This window comes from Mustela nivalis (assembly GCF_964662115.1).
Source record: "Mustela nivalis genome assembly, chromosome: 16".
NCBI classification, from domain to species: domain Eukaryota; kingdom Metazoa; phylum Chordata; class Mammalia; order Carnivora; family Mustelidae; genus Mustela; species Mustela nivalis.
The window spans coordinates 2,274,446-2,298,056 of record NC_139035.1 but is presented as its reverse complement, the minus strand read 5'-3'; the positions used below and the strand labels follow the sequence as shown (position 1 = coordinate 2,298,056).

At 43.9% G+C, this 23,611-nt stretch overlaps 2 long non-coding RNA genes across 2 annotated transcripts in view; one reads left to right on the top strand and one right to left on the bottom strand.

Moving 5' to 3' along the window:
- Window positions 1-23,611, bottom strand: part of LOC309849862 — a 92,437-nt gene that overhangs the window by 27,210 nt on the left and 41,616 nt on the right. Inside the window, exon 2 of the long non-coding RNA XR_014303963.1 lies at window positions 5,955-6,113. This is a non-coding gene — a long non-coding RNA (uncharacterized lncRNA). The remainder of the gene's footprint in view (window positions 1-5,954; window positions 6,114-23,611) is intronic.
- On the top strand, window positions 7,587-11,231 carry LOC309849849. Its single transcript, XR_014303946.1, has 4 exons — window positions 7,587-7,945; window positions 8,467-8,666; window positions 10,457-10,528; window positions 10,878-11,231. It is a non-coding gene; the product is annotated as an uncharacterized lncRNA (long non-coding RNA).

Below are 23,611 nucleotides of genomic sequence, written 5' to 3'. Positions count from 1 at the left end.
CCTCAGCCCTATAAAACAGTCTTGATGGCTCCTTTCCTTAGTTGCACTTTTGAGTCTACATCCTCGCTGCAACTTGAGTACACGGAGACAGTATGAAGAGCAGATTCTGAAGGGATGACAGGGGAGAAGGCTTAAGAACATGAACTCTGGAGCTAGAAGCCCTCGCTTAAATTCTAGCTCTGGCTTGAACAAATGGCAGCAGCCAGAGGCCCCCTCAATGGCTTTGGACCTGCTGTTCATGGAGGACTAGGCCCTGCTATCTTTGCAAGAGAGCTGCCGGTCCCTTAGAGAATTGTAAATTCCATCTGAAAATGTTTGAACCAGACTGGTAAGCACCACAGCTGGTAGCAATGGAATGAAATTATAAATGCCAATGGAGGAAAAAGGAAACTTATGGTGGCTAGCTGTGGTTCTAAAATTGACCTGAGCTCATTAGCCGTTGGACAAGTTAAAGGAAGAAGAGGCCACGACTACCAAAATCACAGACACTGCCGAGGAGCTGTGCCTTCCTCCCAAGGGAGCTGCCCTGCTCCAAGCTAACTGAAGACATAATCATGGTGTCCCTGGCCAACTGGCACCTGGAAAAGGATGTAGAGAAATGACAGAGCAAAGAAAGAAGCCCACGGACCCACCTCCATCGGATCCAGTCACGTGTTTTCCCACTCTCAGCGTCGCTGCTTTATATGCCAAAAAGCCCATTATACTGGAATTAAGGAGCCATGGGACACATACAACTTTCTGCCACTTACAAATTTTTGCTCTAATACAGGTGACAGTTAAATGACTTCTAACATAGGCACAGTGTTATGAACAGTGCCTGACACGCACAGCACTGTAATAGTAGTAGTAGGAGTAGCTAACGGGCATATTAGATATCCTTGAGGACCTTGACACACGGCACCAGGTTTACCAAAAAAAAGTAAAGGTGCTATTTCTGAATCCCTCAGGCCCTCCCAGAACCCCTACTTCAGCCGTGGGTCACGACCGTCGTCAGCTCTGTCATCAGCTCTGTTTCTTCATGTGCCACGTGTCAAGCTTCCTCTGCCCTTACTGACACGTTTCCTTACTTACACACCTACCCCCCGCTTGTCCGTGTCCTCTCAAATAATAAAGCTGGTTTGCTCTTCAGTTTTGAGCCGTTCTCCTCCATTTCCCTGTTCAAAGTTCTAGTATTTAGATTTGAGTACTAACAGCAACCGAAGACTTTGAGAGGATAGTCAGACTCACTGTGATCTTTCCTGGGATTCTGGTTTCCTCCCCGTCTTCTTTTCTTTAAAGCGAAATATTCCATGTGGGTCTGCTTTCAGTTGAGGGAGGTCGAGGAGGACATTTTTCCCCGGGGAAATGAACAAGTTGTTCATTACCAGCCCAACCCACCTCCTCCTCTTACTTACTAATCAATTTCCAGATGTACTTAGGTAGCAAGCAGAGGCTTCACACTTTGGAAGAAGTTTAGCCCCTTCTCCGGCCCTACTCTCCATTACGTTCTCTTTGCCAACAGTCAGAGATTGGTCTAAGACCCAGACCTGGCTCATAAAACACAGGTGAGAGTCTCCTGGGGGCAGGGTGGGAGAAGCTTCTGGTAACTCTTTCCTCTATTTATTTATTTTTTAATTTTACTCATTTATTTCAGAGAGAGAGAGAGAGCGAGAGCGAGCGAGAGCATAAGCTAGGGGAGGAACAGAGGGAGAGGGACAAGCAGATTCCATGCTGAGCTCAGAGCCTGATGCCAGGCTCCATCCCATGACCCTGAGCTCATGACCTGAGCTGAAATCAAGAGTCAGATGCTCAACTGACAGAGCTACCCAGCATCCCACAAGGAAAAAGTTTGTTTTCTCTGTCTCTAAGTGTAATGAGGTGAAAATGTGATGCATCGGCAGGTCTCTTAGCGTAATGAAGCACAAGTGTAAGCACCAAAAGCCAACGTGCTGGTAAAGGGAAAGTAAAAAAGAGAAGGAGCTAAACCACTTCGACCTCTAGATTGCTTTTAACAAAATGCAAAGCAACTGTAATTTGGTCTTCTGTTACTCAGCAACTGCTCCTAATACAAATACGCACTTTACAAGGAACATTGAGTCCCTTGCAATAGCACATTCTTTCATCCTTGAGAATCTTCTGTGAGATCCAATAAATATTTATACATACAAAGACCTTTCTGTATTTCAAATTATTGTCATGCCTCTATTTTTCTTTATATACTTTTGTTAAAATGATTTACTTATCACATAATATAATTACCTCACCCCAAACAAGTCCAAATTTCTACAAGAACAAAGTACCATTCTCTTCTCTAAAATTATGCTTTTAAATAATTATAATCTTATTTGATTCATTCTGCCCTCCATACTTATTATCTCTCCCTACAGAGGCTTTTGTTAAAGCATGGATTTGACATCAGAGACCCAGAGTCACAAGTAGTAGTCATGTGAATGGATGAATTATTTTATTTTTTTTCTGATATTTAACATCTGTATATAAAAACAATATCTAGGGCTATCACCAAGGTGAAACTAGATGACATAAGCAAAACGTTTCCCTAAACTTGGCATAAACTGAAAACTCAAAAAATTGTGGAGGAAAAATAATTTGTGGAGGGAGTGGGGATGGGGAAGAAACGCGTGAAGGAGGAACCATAAAAGAAAAAAGAAGAGGGAAAGGAAGACATGGAGAGAAGAAAAGAAAGGAAGAGGAAGGAGGGGAGCAGAAGCAATGGGAAAGGAGTAACTGGGTAAGGACAAGGAAAGGAAAAGGGAACGAGAGCTAGAAGACAGAAAGAAGGAGAAGTGGGGAGTAGGACGACAAGACAGGACGAGAAGCAAGAAGATGAGAGGGAAGGTGATGGTGGTGATGTCAGTTCTAACCCAGAGAAGAACTCAGAGAAACAAGTTAAGGTTAAGGTTAAATTTTTGAGCCCAGACAAAGCCCTGATCATCTACACCTTCCTACGATGTGATCCTTTTCCCCTTGAGCTTTGGTATTTTGTAGGACTGACTCTCATGGAGTTTGAATCTAGTTACTCCAAATATCACTACAAAGAAAATTACAAAGGATTGTAAACCTTGGGCAACAGTCCTCATATTTCAAAGAAGTGGTTGATTCATCAAGATTCCGGTGCAATCAAAGAACTTGGAGAAGTCCCTGGAGTTTGTTTCCATCAAATGTGAGGTATGCCTCAATTAAACAAGCAGAAACTTAAATGAGTGATTCATTGGGTTTCTTCTATAATGACCAGGTGTCCTCCTTCCTCAATGATGACAGGACAAGAGGAAAGAGAGGTTTGGGGGTTTGTTTTTTTCTGATACAAGAAGGAGATCTTTTTAACAGTGAGGGCTGGTGAAAGCCCTGTTGGTTTCAAGTTATTTCCTACAGAGAGTCTAAAAATACGGGACTGACTTCGTGCAGTCAGGCTGAAGTGCAGCACAAATGAAGGTAGAGAAAGGACTAGAAAAATCTCTACGAAGACCTTCTAGCCCCCACGCTTTCATCCTGCAGCCTGTGCTTCTCTGTTTTCCTCAAGGGGGACTTTGGGCGTGGTCTTCCTGTCACTTGGTTAGGCTCGTCCGTACCAGCTCTCTCCTAGTCTTCCAGTCTCCCTCAAAGGCTGAGGCGGGCCCCTGGTCTACAGCTCTGTCCTTCCTGCTGTGAGGAGCATGTGCAAGTCCCTGTTTGGTCTGTGCTTCCCTCTCCACACCGGTTCCGTTTCCAGCTTTCGCCGGCGTGCCTTCTGAGCCCGAGACTTTCTGACTTTCCCACAAGATCCCTCTCTGTTTCCGGCTGTACTATCATTAGCAACCATCTCTCAGACCATCCGTGGCTACTGTTGCCAGCGCTCTTCTCCCTCTGCAAGGCTGGAGCTCAGTTAGAGCCCCGCTCTCCTTCGTCACCCATCATCCTAACCGCCACCCTCCGGCCTGACCCTGTCCCTTCCTCATTTAAGTTTTCGCTTGGAGAACCCTGTTACTGTGCATCACAGTTCCAGTAGGGACTTCACCCAAGAAAGGCAAAGGAAGGAAACATTCATGTTGGCCTGAATTAATAACGGAGAAAGGGGAGAAATCTAATTTTTCCAGCGCAGAAGATGTGGTGCCTTGTTTGTTGGGAGCAGCCCTCGGGGAGGCAGAGATTTCAAGTGCAGCATTTACGTGGCACATTTGTCAATTAGACAATATACTGTATGGCATTTCCCTTCCTCCCCCAGTCCCTTCTCTTTTATTACCACATGACTTCATCTCCCCGTGTGACTGACAGAGCCCATTGGGCTCAACCCTGATAAAAAACATCTGGGGAAGAAAAATTGCAATTTAGAAAACAATTAAGTACATCAATTTCAATTCATTTAGTTGGCCAGAGAAAGAAAAGCTCTTTCAAAGAGGTAACCCAATCTCTGGAGGTCATGGATTAAAGGGCACGCAGACTCATTTTCTCCGGGTTGCAGTGCGGAGGAGTGCACCTTAGTGCAGAGGTCTAAATGCAGACATAAACTCCTATTTTGCAATTTTTAACAAAGAGTAAACCACAGTCTCCCTAATTTTCTCATTCCTTCCCATTTTTAAGAGATTCTTTCCGTATTCATCCTAAATTCCCAAGAACTTAAGAGCATCCTTGAAGGATGTATTTTCTCTCTCAAATGCTCACCATGTGTTCATTTGTTATGGGAGCTCTGTGAGTGAACCTCCGTTTGCTGTTAAAGACTCCATCTGAAGGACTGATGGGGTGTGTCTGGGGGGGGTATTCCTGATTTTTCCTTCCAATTTTCCTCACTCGCTCTGTGAGCACCCATGGCTCCATGGCTTTAAAGAGCTCAGAGCCTTTATGAATCATGGTATAACTTTTTCATTCAAAAAAACCTTAAATAAAGAATTTTATTATTTTTTCCAGCTTCATTGAGAAATAATGGACATGCGCCACTGCACAAGTTTAAGGCACACAGCACGGTTTGGTTCACATATATAGTGAAATGATCATCACAGTAGCAATCATCTTCTCATACAGATACAATAAAAAGAAAAGAATGACAATGAGGAAGAAGGAACAGATTTCTCCTTGGGATGAGAGCTCTTAACAATTTCTCCATACGGCATGCAGTGTTGGCTACAGTCGTCATGTGGTACCTTGTAGGCCTGTGTCTCTTGGTCCCATAACTGGAAGTTTGTACCTTTTGACCTCTTTCATTCAATTCCCCCGTGTGCCACCTTCTGTCTCTGTAACCATAAATCTGATCTCTTTTCCTAGGACTTTGCTTTTAGATTCCATATATAAGTGACATCATACAGTATTTTTCTTGCTCTGAGTTATTTCACTTAGCACAATGCCCTCAAGGTCCATCCATGTTGTTGCAAATGGTAGGATTTTCTCATTTTTTATGGCTGAATAATAGTCCATTTTATATACATGTATATATATAAAATATACATAATATATAATATATAGTTTCTTGATTGTTCATCAATGGACACTTAGGTTATTTTCATATCTTGGCTATTGTGAGTAACGCTGCAATAGGCATGGGGTTTTCCAGTCAGGGTTTTGTTTCCATCGGCTCTATTCCCAGAAGTCGAATTGCTGAATCATATGGTAGTTTTATTTTTAAATTTTTGAGGAACCTCCATACTGTTTTCCACAGTGGCTGCAGCAATTTGCATTCCCACCAGCAGTGCCCAAGGGCTCCTTTTTCTCCATGTCCTCGCCAGCATCTGTTATCTCGTGTCTCTTTGATGACGATCATGTAAGGGGCGTGAGGTGGCATCTCACTGTGGTTTTACTTCGCATTTCCTAATGACCAGTGATGTTGGCCACCATTTCCTGTACCTGTTGTCCCTTCAGATATCTTCTTCAGAGAAATGTCTACTAATATCTTTTGCTTATTTTGTAATTGGGTTGCTTTTTGCCATGGGCTGGTACTATACTGGTCTGGAGGAGGGGCAGGGCAGTCAACCTGTAACCACTTATCTTACCTTCTAATGCCATCTGTCTCGGTCTCTGTGTTGTCTCTGTCTTGGCTCTCTGTGTTCCAGGATGCTCTCAGCGATGTCTCGTCCTTGAATAGTTTCTAGTTGTTCTTCTTGTGAGGTGTGAAATCAGGAACAATGAATGTCATCCTCTTGGTTATATACCTTCCAAATAAGGACCAGAAACACATTATTTTGGTCAAATTACTACCACTGCTCTCATCTCTTGAGTTACCTGCTATGGAAGAGTCACAATAATCACACCTTAGTCATAATGTCTGACAGACTTGTGTCAGGAGGTGCAGGAGGGACAGTAAAGTGCCCCCCAAACTGAGAAGGCACCTGAGGCCGAGAAACGAGGGTGACTCCGTACTGAGTCACTGAGTTATATTCCGGGTTACAGACGGGGAGGGCAGCAGGCAGAGAACCATCCACAGCGGCTGCCTCCTTACTCTCCACAGGTCCGGACTTTTGTCCACAGGTTTTATAGAGCAAATGGAGATGCAAAAGGGTACCATTGTGAGATCAAAGGGTTTTCAGGCACCTAACTGACAGCTAACTTCAATTAGGTCTTGGGACACCACCTATACCTCAGGAAGGTAAAAGAGAAGTTACCTCTAACAGATTGTGGGAGGCCCCCAGGTGTGATGGGCATTTCTAAGGTGTGCATATTCCTCTCCAACGGGCCCAGAGCACGTAGCTCTGAAAGAGGCCCTTGATCGGGCATGAGAAGGATGGAGTCAGGATTGTCAGCAGCCCTACGACTCGTGACACCAATCCCGTTAAGTAGGTATTATCATTCCTGGATTTTACAGGTGAGAAACTGACTATTTTATTCTAAGGCATAGAAATTTGTTCTCATATAAAAAGAGGAAAGACCTGAAGCCAGGTTTGTGAGCTTCTTGGGTTCATGCTCTATGTACCACATGGAGAACAGCAGCCTAGGAGACGAGCTCTGGCAGAGAGGATCTAGTGATCGCTCTGAACTGAAAGTCTCCAGCCACGTTTAATGAAGATAACCTATACAGAGTAACTAGTTAGTGCTTGGTCCAAAGTAGTTCCTCAATAAATGACAGCTCTAATTATTGCACAAAATCATCTCTACCTAGTCCTTACTCTTATCCTCAATTTCCCTCAAACGTCCCTCAAACTTGGGACTGTTGAGTTACTGCTGAGTTTTTCTTACAGTCCCCACTTAAAAGGGATCACCTCTGCAGCCTAAAGATCTAAAAGCACGATCCAGAAGCAGGTATCTGATTGAGAGATATTAGCCATCAGGAAATCCCACTCCAGGAAGGAGCCACTAGGTGGAAAAGTCCTAAAGGAGACCTCGCTCATGTTTTATTAAAGTCTGCCTTGGGAAGCAGCTTAAAACGCAGCCACTTTCACAGCATGTGTTTCGTTCTGCCGCTGCAGACAGAGAATGTAATTACAATAGTACCGCGAGGCCATCTGGAAGGCTGAGGTGAGGGCGTGCACATTTTGAAGTGAACCAGAGGTGACTAACAGGATCACTCAACAAGTGGACCACATTGGCACTGGGAGGGCTCGAGGCTACGAAACATGAGCCAACAGTGGATCTGATGTCAGTGAATGGATGGTAAAGAACAGAAAAGGAGGACATGTCGGTTAGAAGGCATCAAGGGCAGAGGGAGCCGGCAGAACCACTGGGGGCTGCTCCTTGGTTGAGGCAAGGAGCCCATAAGCTCCTGAAATTCAAGACTCTGGGCTCCTGGTAAAGAATCCAGAGGTGATCTGTGGCTTAGGAGAGTTAGAAGGTTGCTGGGAAGAGTTCCTTTGACTTAATTGTAGAGATAAAGGGACGGGGGGCGGAAATACCTGATTCTAGCAGTGGAGGATTTGGGAGCCTGGAAAATCTTCATAGTTGAGAGATGGGGAGATCGTTGTGAACTGGAATGTTTAAGGCACACCTGCTCAAGAAAGTCTCTCGGTAGGATCTGGGAAGATGAGAAGAAATCTGGGCAGTCTGCTTAGAGGTGAGCGACTGACAATGTCAGGAAGGCCAAAGCGGGAAGGTAATAGCAAGAAAAAGAGGGAACTGAAAATGTGTCTGAAGACTGTTGAGGGGGCTTCTGGGTCAGTGGGTTAAGTGTCTGCCTTTGGCTCAGGTCATGATCCCGGCTTCCTGGAATAGAGCTGCCCAGCAGGATCCCTGCTCAGTGGAGAGTCTGCTTCTCTGTCTACCCCTCACCCTGCTTGTGCGGTCTCTCTCTCTCTCCTGCTCTCTCTCTCAAATAAATAAAATCTTAAAAAAAAAAAAAATGCCTGAGCCCCTCACCATCCCTCACTCCACCAAGTCTCCCGGGGCAGACGTGCTTGCAGAGGGCAGGGAAAGTTGTTCATGATATGTTGGTTTGGAGGTTTGTTTCTATTGTTTGTTTTAGTTTGATTCGGTTTTTAACCTCTCCAGATCAGCTCAGGACAAGTAGTCAAGTCAGATACAAAGGTATTGCTGAACTTATCAGAACCATTTTTCTTCTTTGACTTTAAAAACCAGGCAGAAAATGTTACAAAATAAGATTTCCAGTCTTTCCGGCCCCTGCTTATGCCAAGAATGCCCCAGGACCGCCCTCCAAGAGGCAACAGCCCTTCCGATCATCAGGAAACCCTGGAACTTGCTAATAAAAAGAAGTGATTTTCCATACAAAGTAAACAGTTCCCTCCTGCACATCTAAAAGGACTTGGCTTCAGATGCAGGCAAAGGTTTGGGGTGGAGTTTTGATTTTCATATTACAGAAGCTCATTCTGAGCTTGGATTTTCACATTATTCTTCAAAGCACAACAGAACCCCCTGTCAGGATATATCCAGCAACTGCATTCTTGGAACAACCATAAATTAGCTTGCCTTGCCTTTTCCCTCTTGAACTTGAGGTTCCTTTCAGGGACCCAGCATAAACCCTTTAGGAAGCAACAAGTAAAGCTTCGGGGATCCGTTCTGTTGTCTAGAACGATTGTTCCTATGGATTCTCGTCTTCTTTAGTGCCCCCACCCACCCCCAAAAAACCCCTGAAGCCTGCTCTTCAGTATCAACATATCATAACAGATGCTGAACCAAAAGAATCATCTCTCTGGGCTGAATTGCTTTGTCATGGTGCAGCTGAGCAGGAGACTTCTACAGTAAAATTCTCCATGTGAGTTAGAAGAAAAAAAGAGAGAGAGAACCCTTTTCCCCCACATCATCTTTTTGTTTATGAAACACTTCTGAGCTTATTGGCAGAAAGGCACAATCTAATGCAACATACAGGGTGGTCCATGTAAAACAGTCCCTGCAGCAGAGGGTTGCTCTTAAGTGTGGCTTGTAAGTGGGTCGCCAGATGTATTGTTATGTCAGTCCTTCCTGGCATTGTAAAAACAGGGAAGGCTTTCAGGGTTTGGGAGTATATGTGGAAATAGAGGGAGGCGAACTGGGCTTTAGAATTGTGAGAATAAAGGCATTTGCCAAGACGCCTGATCATCAGGAAATAAAACGCAAGTAAACAAATGGGAAACGTGTTCCGTCTCAGGGCTAACATCTTTGTTGTCACAGGTGAGGTTTTGGGGTTTCATTTTGTTTTGTTTTGTTTTCCTCACCACCCTGATGGCTGGTTGTATTTGCACTGTATTATTCATTCAATAAATATTTATTAGAGCATCTACCATGTGACAACGCTCGACTAAATGCTGGGAATATGACAATAAAAAGGCAAAGGCAATGCCTTCCAGAACCTACAATTTAGAGGAGAGATAAACAGATATCTGCACGATGTGTTGCTGACAGGATGTCAGATGCTGACAGCGTTTTGGAGAACATTTCAGGAAGTGAGGAGGAAGGGAGAAGGGAGAGGAAACGGAGAAGTGCTTTCTTTAATAGAGTGGCATTACAGCAGAGACCTGAGGGAACTGAAAGTTAAGCCACGCACAGCAGAGGAAAGGGCGAATGCAAAGGCCCAGGGGCGAGGGTGCGCCTGGTAAGTGCGGGAGCGGCAAACATGCAAGAGCCAGGCCGCAGACCTTACAGAGGTGAGCGTCCTTTGGATCTTCCCAAAGTTAGAAGGCGAAAGTGGAATAGGGTAGAGCTTGGGTTGCCGTTATTTAACTGAAAGTACCAGTCGAGGTACAGCGACAACAATCAACCTACTTCCCAAGTCCCTGATCAAGTAGTCACACGGGGCGGTGTATGGTTAATGGGAACACAGAGGGTGAGGGAGGAGAGGGGAGACTTGTGCCTTCTGAAGCGAAGGGGCAACCACTTTTCAACTGAAGACAAGGCAAGTGTCATCGTTCCCTGTCCCAGGAGGAGGCCATTCCAGAGCCGGTGCAATTACTCGACTGGCTTCAGTATGAAACCTGGCGCTAGCGATGAGGCAATCACAGTTAAACTGAAACCAACTATTTGTATCCCAGAAGCTTGCTATTGAGGACGGAAAGGGGAAAGGGCATTTTATTCAGTGTTTCCTCTTCTCTCTCTCTCCCTTCACCTGCTCTAACCTGACTCATTGTCTTTCCAGAGCTGCAGAGTTCTCAACTTCATTGTCAGAGGCGGTGCTGAAGAGTGCCGGAGAGCATGGGAGGGCTGAGAGGTAGGTCTCGGCCCCTTGGCGTGGCCCCCTAGACCAAGGCTGCTACGGATGCCATCAAAGTCTGGACTGGCAGGGACCCACTGCCTCAGCCCAAACTTTGGGCCTCAAATGAGAAGATCCCCTTTCCTTGCTGCTGGTCTTTGACTTCTGCCTTCAGGACATTTTTCTGGTATTGTCTGCAGATCGTTCATAGAGCCTGTAAGACATAAAGTCCCAGTGTGGGATTTATGAGCTGAATCTAACTCTCAAAATTTGATCTGCCTCTTTACTCCCAGTTTTGCCCTGATGCCTTCCCTGGAGACAGAGAAACAAAGAATGTCATCTTTTAAATTATTCATTTATTCAACAGACATTTGTTGAACACCTACTACGTGCCATTGCGCCAGGTGCTGGGAACAAAACTGTGAACAGCACAGACCAGACTTACGGATGGTATGCGAGAAGGTACGGAAGAGATGGACATTTCTTCCCCTTTCAAGTCCCCCTTTAGCCCCTGCGATTTATGAGGACCCCACCCAGGGCATCTCATCACAGCCCTCATTTCATAAATCGCCCCCAGTGGAAACCCTAAGAATCCAGATTTACTAGCCAGCAAAAATTATTCTAGATCTTCAGATATAAATTAGATATCCACACCCACTATTCTCTTTCTTGTGTGTTTGCTTCATGGCATTTATCGCAATAAAGATTACGGTTTATTTGAGTCCATGCTCATTTCCCATCTGCCATGGACCAAATTGAAAGTTATTTAAATCTATTTTGCTCCCCATGGTATCCCCAGGGCCTAGCACAATGTTTGGCATGCATTAGGTGCCAAATAATACTGACAAATAAACGGACTCATCAGCTTAGTGAATGAGTGAGCAGTTGGACAAATAAATCAATGCCTTCTTATTTACTGGAAGAATGAGGAGTTAAAAATAAAGATTAGAACGTATCTCATATATATTTCTCTAGAAGTAGGGATCATGGTCAACATATTTCCAGAGTAAAAGCAATGCATCGGGGGCCCCTGGGTGGCTCAGTCAGTCAGGCGTCTGCCTTCTGCTCAGAGCATGATCTCAGGGTTCTGAGACAGAGCCCCACATCGGGCTCCTTGCTCAGGGGGGAGTCTGCTTCTCCGTCTCCCTCTCCCTCTGCCACTGGCCCTGGCTTAGCCCCTGCTTATGTGCTCTCTCTCTCAAGTAAATAAAAATCTTAAGAAAAAAATCCATCATAATTTCCCTCAGAAATGAAAACATAAATATGCCAACTTGTCAACCCAGGTGCCTGGCCTCTTCCTTCTTCCTATCATCATGGGTTAAACCTGACTTGAGTATCACACACCAGACCCCAGACCAGGGCCTCTGTAAAGAGCACTCAGCCGTCCTTAGCCAAGACTCTAATGTCCACTCCAGGCAATCTGGGCTCCTGGCTCCTTGAACAGCTTCTTCTGCAGCCGGGCCTGGAAGCCCCAGAATCTACCCACATTCCAGGGAGGGTTAAGGTTTCTCATCAATCTCTGTCTAGACCCTGTCCTCAGATTAGCTGCCACTGAAATGCAATCCCTGTGATGAGAAATGAATGGCATGGCCCATGTGAAGCGTAACCGATGAACTATCGCTTCCCTGAGACCCGTTGTCCCCAACTTCTCACCTTTCCCAGGCACAGCACGTTCACTGAGAGAAGCCATTACTGTGTTCTCACTGCCAAGCAGAAGGTATGCAAATGAGCCCTTCCTTCACCACTTGCCATCTCTGTCCACACTTGGTGTCCACAGAGGACACAAAGGACAGTCTCCTGGAGTAAAGAAAGGGAACGCACTTGGGTTCCAGAGAACAAAGTCAGACTCTTTTTCCTCAAGTGAAAATAAAAGAACAGGGTCTAAAAAGGATCAATTCTGTAACAATCTGTTATTTTATACTTTGTGCTCATTTATTTCTAGAATATCTGACTGTGGGGTTTGATGGTAAGAGGAGAAAAGGGTTATATGGTGCAGAATATGGGAATACAGAAGGATCCAGAGATCACACAGGCCTCAGGACTGGTAGGGGCAGAGGTAACCTCTTTTGGATCATGTTGGTACAGTTGTTCTATAGCACTGTATGGTGCCCAAGAGCTCGGAGACACAACTGCAGCTAAGTTACTGGTATCCTTTATGCCTCAGTTTACTGTTATGCAAAGTGGGAATAAAGGTCGTACTCAGCTTCTAGGAACATGGAGAGTCTAAGTGAACTAACACATCTAAAGTATTTACAGAGATGCTTAGAAAAGAGCAGTAAGTCCTTGCTATTATGATCTATCCTCAAAAGTACGACTCAGATGTTGGGTTGGAACCTTTCCAAAGTTGGTTTCACCTCTAAGAATCAAGCTCACAAGTTCCTTCTTCAAACACACATGGATTTAGAAAATAAAGGAATCTGTTGAGATAAAACTTAAGCTTGGAAAAGAAAGTCAAATAGAGATAGTCTTACCACCCTAATAATTTTTACTATAACACTTCTCTTGAATTGATTTGTAAAATTCTTTGTGTGTGTGGGCATATAGAGAAAAAAAAGGCTCATAACCTACATCACATTTTAAACTCTATAACTAAGATAAGACAAACTTTTCTACAGAGTTTACTGAAACACAACGTACAACCAAAAACCAACCTGAAGGCAAGTTACTTGTGTGGTTAACTTAATTACCATATGTGTTTTCTATATATAAATAAACAAAAAAATAAAAGAATTATATTGACAAAATTTCTTTTTTAAAAAAGATTTTACTGGGGCGCCTGGGTGGCTCAGTGGGTTAAGCCGCTGCCTTCGGCTCAGGTCATGATCTCAGGGTCCTGGGATCGAGCCCCACATCAGGCTCCCTGCTTGGCGGGGATCCTGCTTCCCCTTCTCTCTCTATCTGCCTCTCTGCCTACTTGTGATCTCTCTCTCTCTCTCTTTCTGTCAAATAAATAAATAAAATCTTTTTAAAAAAATATTTTATTTATTAAAGAGAGATAGAGAGAGGGGGTACCTGGATGATTCAGTCATTAAACATCTGCCTTCAGCTCAGGTTGTGATCCCAGAGTCCTGGGATCAAGCTCTGCATTGGGCTTCCTGCTCCATAGGGAATCTACTTCTTCCTCTCCCACTGCTTATCTTCCTTCTCTTGCTGTCTCTCTCTCTGTCAAATAAATAAAATGAAATCTTTTAAAAAATAAAATAAAAAAATAAAGAGAGAGAGAGCACAATCGGGGGGCAGAGGCAGAGGGAGAAGCAGAATCCCTGCTGAGCAGGCAGCCTAACATGGGGCTCAATCCCAGGACCCTGAGATCATGATCTGAGCCGAAGGCAGATGCTTAACTGACTGAGCCACCCAGGCGCCCCTACATTGAAAATTTCTGAAATGTCCTGAAATTATTAAATAGATTGTAAATACTTACAATGCAATAGAAGCTTGCTAAATGCCTCCTTACGGCAGATTTGGAGGAATGATCTAATAACATACTGTAAAAACAAAGAAGTGAAGATAAATCTCCTGAAAACAAGGAGGGAGAGCCAAAAGCAAAGGACAAGTCCAGGATTTGCTGAGCAGAGGGTCAGCAGTTCTTTCTGGACAATCATTTGACATAGTGAATGGTTGCCCATGGCCTCTCGTAGAAGGCCTGGGGCCTGGCCACCCTGGTTATCCTTTTCACTGTAGATCTGTTTCTCCAAACCAGGAGTCCCGGACAGTGGGATCATCTTGGGAGTGGGTTCTGTGGCCAGGCTCTTCAGAGTGACCCTTCCTCTTAAGAATAGTGTGAAGACTCCTCTGACATTATATGTGAGTGGGACAAGGATTTTCTGGAGGGTGGAAAGAGAAAGCCATTACACAGGTGGGGAAACTACTATATCAAGTTTAGGAAGCTCTATTTGCTAACGCACAAGTGTCGCTCCTACAGAAGGTAGCACCTGAGTCTATCTGCGTTTGGGAATGGAATGAGGTCAGTGTGTAACTAGTGTAAATGTAGTATTTCCGTGTTCCTAGACAACATGATCATCCCTGCAGATTGTCTCAAGAGCACGGACTTAGCTATCAAGCAGGCCTGGGTTCCTAATTATGTTCGGTCCTCTAACCAGCCACCCATATTTGGGAATCCTTTAAAACTCTTTAAAGCTCAGTTTCTATACTTATGAAACATGGAATTTACATATAAATATGTAAAACATCTATCTCACAGGCCTGTTGAAAAAGTTAAACAAAATCAGAGATGTAAAGAACTCAGCGAGCATTTGCTGAGCGCTTACTACTACTCTTACCCTTCTGGAAATTCCAGAAGCCAAAGTGAGGAGGAGACAGAAAGAACTACTCGTGTAACTTTTGGGCCATGGAAAGGGCCAAAGGACTAATCGTCCAGAGACAGACTAACAAGAAATGGTGGTCTGACCCAGAGCAACACCCAGAAGGACCCAGAAGGGCCAAATGCACAGGATTCCCAAGGCCACTGGCTGTTTCACTGCTTGGCTCTCAGAGTTCAAATTTCAGTTTTAACAGGAAGTATTGTCAGAGAACATCTGGCAGACACAGAGGGCCTGTCTGCCACATTCCTTTTTCCTTCTTGACAAATATTCCTGGAGGGGGTGAGAACCAGACATTCTTCCTTGACATCCTTTTGTTCTTCTTACATTAACCCGTATCCTTTCTGTACACACATTTAATCCAGCGGCGCGGGAAAATCGCAGCCTACTTATTCTTGCTAAGGTCCCAAGTGCAGGTGTTGGCTGCATTTCCAAGACACTCTTTTAAAGAGTTCCTATCAAGAGACTGCCTAATTGCATTTTAGTGCATGACATAACCATGTTGCACGATTTAAAATTTTCTGATTACTTCCTGATCAGACACTGAAGACAGTTCTGGAGTATCTTCCCAGCTCGCTTCCTTTAGCTGTGGCAACTAGAGCCCACAGCTGGGGGTGGAGAGGGTGGGGTACACACAGCCCTGCAGCTTAGCTGAGTGAACAAGAAATGAGGCTCTTCGCGGGGAGGGGAGTTAGGGAAAGGGGGTTCGGGTTATGATCATTGGGGAGGGTAGGTGCTCTGTTGAGTGCTGTGAAGTGTATAAGCCTGACAATTCACAGACCTGCACCCTGGGGCTGATAATACCTTATATGTTTATAAAAAATTTAAAAATTATAAAAAAAAAGAAAGAAAGAAAGAAATGAGGCTCTGACCTAGGCCAGACCGGCTGGTAACCCTTGCCCAGGAGCGAAGATTGAAGAGCAACTCCACTGAGAGTTGTCTCTGCTGAGAGTTGTCACTTCCTCCGCCACTCTCTGGCTGAATCCGGAGCAGGCAAACGGGGAAGCCCTGGTAGCCTGTATTTTCTGCTTTCTGTTACAGAGACATGGGCACAGAGAACGCCACGCACAAGAAAAGAGAAAAATGAAGCGTATTCTCAGAGAGAAGCCAAGGCTTGAGATGGGGAGGGTCTATTTCATGGGTTCCCAGGGGCTCCCTTTTCTCTGGTCCCATCCTGAGGCACAGCCTCACCCTTGACTCTCACAAGGCGTCCTTGCATCCATGTGCTAAACATTCCCCCTCTCGCCCGGCTGGACCAGTGATCCAGCCTATTTCCCTATGGGCTGTTTCCCTTAGTGCTCTGGCCCTGCACTTTGTCCACAAGAAAGCAACTTTCCCATTTAGGGCCCACATAGGACTAGACTACTGTACCTGAGCGTGTATTTTCAATTAGCAACAATCGCGCCTCGGATAAACCTCACTGGCTACGATGCCACTGCGGAAAGCCACCCGAGTTTGTATTTCAGTTTTTGTGTGTCTAACACAGGTCCTGTCGCAGGAAGGGGAATGCTTCTTACTGTGTTCCTCGATTTCCATAGAGAGGCACAGATTTCTCATTCTACTTCCAGGAGAGATCAGTAGGGGAGGAAGGAAGGAGCACTTGAGACCTTTACCATCTTACTCCTTCTCATGAAAAGGGTAGCGACTTCCCTTGTTGAGTTTGGCGGAAGTGATTGGATTCACAGAGCAAGCAACGTCTTCCCTCTTGCTCTTGGTTCACTGTGGAAAGAAAGCGTAGATGCCCAATGCCTGACAAGCCTTTCTTGTCAGTCTTCCATCCTCCCTGGGCCAGGAGAGGTTGCACATGTCCTTGTATCTCTCTTGGCAAATAGAAGCCCTTCAGACCTGAGTCTCCCCCGGTTGGGATGCAGTGGGGAGCACTGAGCTATGGGGGCATTCAAGCCCCAAGATCTAGAAGTGTGGGGTAGGGGAACTGGAGCATGAGAGGAAGTCTTATTGGGCACAAGCCTTCCTTCATACTTAATTGTATTAATATTCCATCCTTGATTCCTGAGTCCATATCTAAAGTGGCTAAATTGTTTAGAGGGAAAAAAATGATTGGCCCCTCAGAAGTCTTAAAGCCACTTTAAGGAATGTTGAGTTCCATAAGAGAAAGAAATCTTTAATTACAGAACAGAGTGTACTCATGATGCCTCAGCTGAGTGATTGTCTATTAAAGGTGGGTCATCTGCCAGGTGTCTCAGCTGCTGTCATGTATTCCCTAAACTCTAAAAGTTAACATATTCCACCCAGTGACTGTAGCTGGGCATCTTCAAGTCTTCCTTGATTCCTTTCTTTCTCTCATCAGCCACACCCAGTCAGCGCCAGCTCCTGTTGATTTCGCCTCCCCTGCATGTCCTCTGCTCCTGCGGGCACTGCCTAAGTCCAGGCCCTTTGATCTCTAGTTATAGCTATCACTGTAGCTGTTTGGTTTTCTTCTCTGTGCTCCAATAAAAGTGTATTTACACAAAAGCAACAAGCTGATTTTGGACCACGAGTCATAGTTTACCAACTCCTGATCTATCTGGTCTCCTTGCTTCCGTCCGCTGTTACTTTTCTCAAGTCAAGGAAAGGTCATGTCTCTACTCTTCTCAAAACTCTGCAGTATTTTCCCTTCTGGGTCAGAGTAAAAGCCCCTTCCATAATCGTCAAGACCCTACATGATCTGGCCACAGCCATATCCCTAAATCTCACACGAATTGCACCTGCTCCTTCATCCACCATGCCAGAGCTCCTCTGACCTCCTCGCTAGTCTCCAAGTAGGCCAAGCATACTCCAAATCTGGGGTATTTGCACTGGTCGCCCCCTCCCCCCCAGACATGCACATGGCCAATGTCCTTACCCTCTTCATTCCTTTGCTCAAATGCCACCTAACCAAGGATCCAGTGTGGGCCACTATTTTAAATGACAGCCCTTCCTTCATGACTCTCAATTCCCCTTACTCTTCTCTATTTTTCCCTTTTTTTCTCCAATACTTACCACTTTCTAACATAACAAATAATTGACTGATTTATATTTACTGCACCCCCAGCTCTCGTAGAGTACAGTCTCCACAAGGCCAGGGATGTTTGGATTTGATTCCGTGGTATATCCTGAGACCCTCAAGACCTGGGTGACACACAGGAGGCTTTCAGAAAATGTTGGGCGAGTGGATTCTGTGTGGAATCCCTCAAATCCCAGAGATTCTGGTTTCTACATCACTTTAATTCTTTGTCCGTACTTCTCTTGTGGTCCTTTTCGTTCTGACTCATTACTCTTTATGTATCTGTCTTTCCCATTACAGAACCATGATCTACTTGGACATTTTCTATATGTTTATTTGCCTGTCAAAGGTCAGACCATGCCAACTTAATGAACCTACAAAGGTACCATATATGCATAGTTCTCTGTCACCAAATCACTAACTCTGCAAGTCAGCTATTATTTTAAAAGTCTCTCCTCAACCCCACTCTAGATACGTCTATACACACACTCTACTAATTGAGATAATTTAAAACTATTTTTCACATATTTGCTTAATTAGCTTGCAGTGACCTCTGCAAAAACACTGGCCTCTGATGATTATAAGAGGTAGTTTTCTGGCATGGACACCAAAGCATCAAAGAGTCAGGGGAACTAAGGAAAGCATAACACAACTGGTTTTAATTATTCATGACAGGCGGCCGAATACATCTGACACAGGGCTTCTCCCCAATACATCACTCAGAGCAGGCCAGTTTCAGGAAATGGTAGAGAGTTAAAAAAAAAAAAAACCAGGATCAGGCCAAAATGTGTCCGTAATACAAAGCAGATCATCTTTCACATGGATGACCTTATTCATTTTGTTTTCTATTTTTATGACGGTCCCGAATCTATAAAACTGCTGACCCCGAAGACTCGGCGTGCTCCGGTGATGACGCTTCGGAGCGGCGGCTCAGGCTCTCAGAAAAGGAGGTGGGTGAAGACTGCACCCATTCATGAATCACTGCCTAAACTGAGGGGCCCTCCAAAGTTCATCTAGAGCTGCAGGCGCGTTTGCACTGAATTCAGCTGGGAAGTACAGGTGAGCAATTTCAACTTATATTCAATATTCACAGAAGGATTAACTTCATCTATAGCCTAGTTTGTCTCTTTGGATTTGTTGCCTAGCTGGAAATGGGAGAGGATTAAGAGTTGCTTTGCTATGACCTACCCACAATTTAAAATATCTCTCTTATGAAATCTACCCTCTTACCTGATGAAACTATGGGGTTTGGGTTGGCCATGCCGTTAGGTCAGCTCCTATTAGAAAAAGGGATTTCCTAATTAGGCACCATTTCACCTCAGAACCCAATTTCCTTGCTACAATCTCTTTCCAGATGCTTGATCCCTGAACTCCCTGACTTCTTGTTTCTGTGCATTTCCTGGTTCTTGTGAGCTGGAATTGTTTGATCACCGTTTTGACCAGTCTTACACATCCCAGTGCCCATGCAACTTCAGAAATCCTTGTTTTTTACCTGCTGCTTTGCTCTGATTCATGTTGAATGCCAGAAACTTAGGCTGTTCATGAGTCTTTCTACATAACATCACCTTCCAGACTTCCAACAAAAGCTTGAGTCTCTGCCATACTAGGGCCTATGCCTATGACTGAGACTCCAACCATAAATGTTCCATTAAAGAGCTCAGACTTAAAGAGGGGAAATGTCAAGTAGCCTTGCTTACGATGACATGACGAGGGCTCTAACAGGTGAAGCACAGGGTATGAAGGTCACACAGAGTGAGGGCACCTAGCCCAGCACTGAGGGGCTGTGGGAAGCTTTTCTAGAGTCAGCAACATCTAAGCAGTCTGAGTCAGACAAAAAAGAATGAGAGATGTTCTATGCTAGGGAAGTAATATCTGTAACTGCCACGAGCTATAAATCATAGCTCCTTTAGGGAACTGACAGAGTTAAGTACAGCTGCAGGGGATGTGGAAAATCTGAAGCTACAGAGGAAAAGCAGGGATGGATCACAAAAGGTTTTATATGTCCTTCCAAGGAGATAGGAATTCACTCCATCAGTGATGGGGAGTCACTGAAAGTTTATACATGACATAGATTATATTACAGAAAGACTGACATCAATGTGGAGAACGGATTTCACTATCTAGCTCTTCCCCAGAAATAGACCCATACTCTTGCCTTCCCTACCTTATCTTCCTGGGGTTCTGACTAGCCCAGCTCCACACCTCTTTTCCCATCAGTATTCTCAAACAAAGCTAATTATCAGGATCAGTTTGAGATCTTATAAAAAAAATACAGATTATATCTGAGCCCACTTCACAGAAATAGATTCTCATGGGGACAGGACCTGTCAATCTCTATCTTATAGAAGCTTCCCACATGATTCCAAGGCAGATGGACTATGGACAGAACTGGGGGACTAACATAGACTGTCACTTGCACAACACACAGGCATCGATGAACACACGGCAGTGTTTGGCTTGTTGAATTAGAATTAGACTGAGGATGGCTGGAGTAGGTCTCACTCAAAATGTCTTCGTTCTACACAATCTACACCTCCACTCCCATGACTAGGAAAATCAGTCCCTTACTTAAATCTCCAGAATTTTCTCCTGCTGTTTGTGAAAACACATCCAAACCTTAGCATGACCCATGAAACAGCATGATCTGGCTCCAATAACCTTTCCTTTTCAGCCACTCTTCTGTTTACCTTGTACTTACTCAGAATAAAGAGGGGATGTTAATGCAATGTGCCCGCCCAACTTCAGCTTTCTTAATTAAGAATGGATACAGATCACAGCTTTGTAGTAAAGCTTGAAATCGGGTAACGTGATGCCCCCAGTTTTATTTTTGTTTTTCAACATCTCCTTAGCGATTCGGGGTCTCTTCTGATTCCATACAAATTTTTGGATTATTTGCTCCAGCTCTTTGAAGAATACTGGTGGAATTTTGATCGGAATGGCATTAAAAGTATAGATTGCTCTAAGCAGTATAGACATTTTAACAATGTTTATTCTACTGATCCAAGAGCATGGAATGGTCTTCCACCTTTTTGTGTCTTCTTCAATTTCTTTCATGAGTATTCTGTAGTTCCTCGAGTACAGATCCTTTACCTCTTATGGTTCTTGGTGCTATAGTAAATAGAATCCATTCTCTAATACCCTTTCTGTATTTTCATTGTTAATGTATAAGAAAGCCACTGATTTCTATATATTGACTTTGTATCCTGCCACGTTACTGAATTGCTGTAGGAGTTCTAGTAGTTTGGGGGTGGAGTCTTTTGGGTTTTCCATATAAAGAATCATGTCATCTGCGAAGAGAGAGTGTTGGACTTCAAAGCTGTGATCACCAAGACAGCATGCTACTGGCATAAAAACAGACACATAGACCAGTGGAACAGAGTAGAGAGCCCAGATATGGACCCTCAAACTCTATGATCAAATAATCTTCGACAAAACAGGAAAAAATATACAGTGGAAAAAAGATAGTCTCTTCAATAAATGGTGCTGGTAAAACTGGACAGCTATATGTAGAAGAATGAAACTCGACCATTCTCATACACCGTACACAAAGATAAAATCAAAATAGATAAAAGACCTCAACTTGAGACAGGAATCCATCAGAATCCTAGAGGAGAACATAGGCAGTAATCTCTTCGATATCAGCCACAGCAACTTCTTTCAAGATATGTCTCCAAAGGCAAAGGAAACAAAAGCCAAAATAAACTTCTGGGACTTCATCAAAATCAAAAGCTTCTGCACAGCAAAGGAAACAGTCAAGAAAACAAAGAGGCAACTCATGGAATGGGAGAAAATATTTGCAAATGACAGTACAGACAAAAGGTTGATATCCAGGATCTATAAAGAACTCCTCAAACTCAACACACACAAAACAGATAATTATATCAAAAAATGGGCAGAAGATATGAACAGACACTTCTCCAATAAAGACATACAAATGGCTATCAGACACATGAAAAAATGTTCATCATCACTAGCCATCAGGGAGATTCAAATTAAAGCCACAATGAGATACCACCTTACACCACTTAGAATGGCCATAATTAGCAAGACAGGAAACAACATGTGTTGGAGGGAATGTGGAGAAAGGGGAATCCTCTTCCACTGTTGGTGGGAATGCAAGTTGGTGCAGCCTCTTTGGAGAACAGTGTGGAGATTCCCCAAGAAATTAAAAATAGAACTTCCCTATGACCCTGCCATTGCACTCCTGGGTATTTACCCCAAAGACACAGATGTAGTGAAAAGAAGGGCCATCTGTACCCCAATGTTTATAGCAGCAGTGGCCACGGTCGCCAAACTGTGGAAAGAACCAAGATGCCCTTCAACGGACGAATGGATACGGAAGATATGGTCCATATACACTATGGAGTATTATGCCTCCATCAGAAAGGATGAATACCCAACTTTTGTAGCAACATGGACGGGACTGGAGGAGATTATGCTGAATGAAATAAGTCAAGCAGAGAGAGTCAACTATCATATGGTTTCACTTATTTGTGGAGCATAACAAATAGCATGGAGGACATGGGGAGTTAGGAGAAGGGAGTTGGGGGAAATTGGAAGGGGAGGTGAATCATGAGAGACTTTGGACTCTGAAAAACAATCTAAGGGGTTTTAAGTGGTGGAGGGTGGGAGGTTGGGGAAATCAGGTGGTGGGTGTTAGAGAGGGCACGGATTGCATGGAGCACTGGGTGTGGTACAAAAACAACGAGTACTGTTACACTGAAAATAAATAAAAAATAAATTTTTTTAAAAAAAAGAATGGATACGGGGGGCACCTGGGTGGCTTGGTGGGTTGAGCCGCTGCCTTCGGCTCGGGTCATGATCCCAGGGTCCTGGGTTCGAGCCACGCATTGGGCTCTCTGCTCGGCAGGGAGCCTGATTCCTCCTTCCTCTCTCTATGCCTGCCTCTCCACCTACTTGTGATCTCTGTCAAATAAATAAATAAAATCTTTAAAAAATAATAAAATTAAATTATTAAAAAAAAAAAGAATGGATATGGAGTTGGGAAATTGTATAAAGCAGTAAATATCTGAAACCGGTCCAAGGAGAATTGCAAAGTGACTTGACTTAGGAACACAAAGGGACTGTTGGTCAATCTCCAAAACTCATCTGAGTTAAAGAACCTATTTCTAAGACAACCATGTTATTTCTTCCAGCTCAAGAACCTGGGAGCAGAGAAAAATTGATAATTTGTCAACTAGCATTTGAATATTGGCAAAACAGAAAGTTAAGAGATAAGAGAATTAAGGGTGCTAGTATAAAAGAAAATTTCTAGAATAAGCCTTAAAAAATGATTTGGCTAATTTTCTCCAAGGCACAGAGGATTAAATCATGAATGCCCATGTTTTGCCATATTCATTTGTTTAGCAATGGCTTGCCATTTGATTTAGTTCTGGCTTGTTCTCTAATGGTTCCAACTCTCATTCTGTTACCCTAGAGCATGGTCAGTAACACAACATGTAGAAGGTGCCAGAGGCAAAGTAAGTGACTTAATTTTCCAGGACATAAATAAAACTACTACAGTAATCCTATAACAAGGTAGTAAATGTTTCATAACGATTGTTTTCCTCCTAAGTTAGAGCTCTGACTTACAAGTATTTTTTTATGGTTATAGCGCATCCATGGAGTAGACCTTCTTTACTTAAACTGATATTTTGCATCTCAAACAAAACTCAACATATATCAAGATACAAATACATGTCAATATCAAATAGGTATATTTTCAACATGAATATATTGGAGTGCCTTAAATCAGTTATATTTAAACATTCTGCTAATAAAAAGTAAATTACAAGTTGG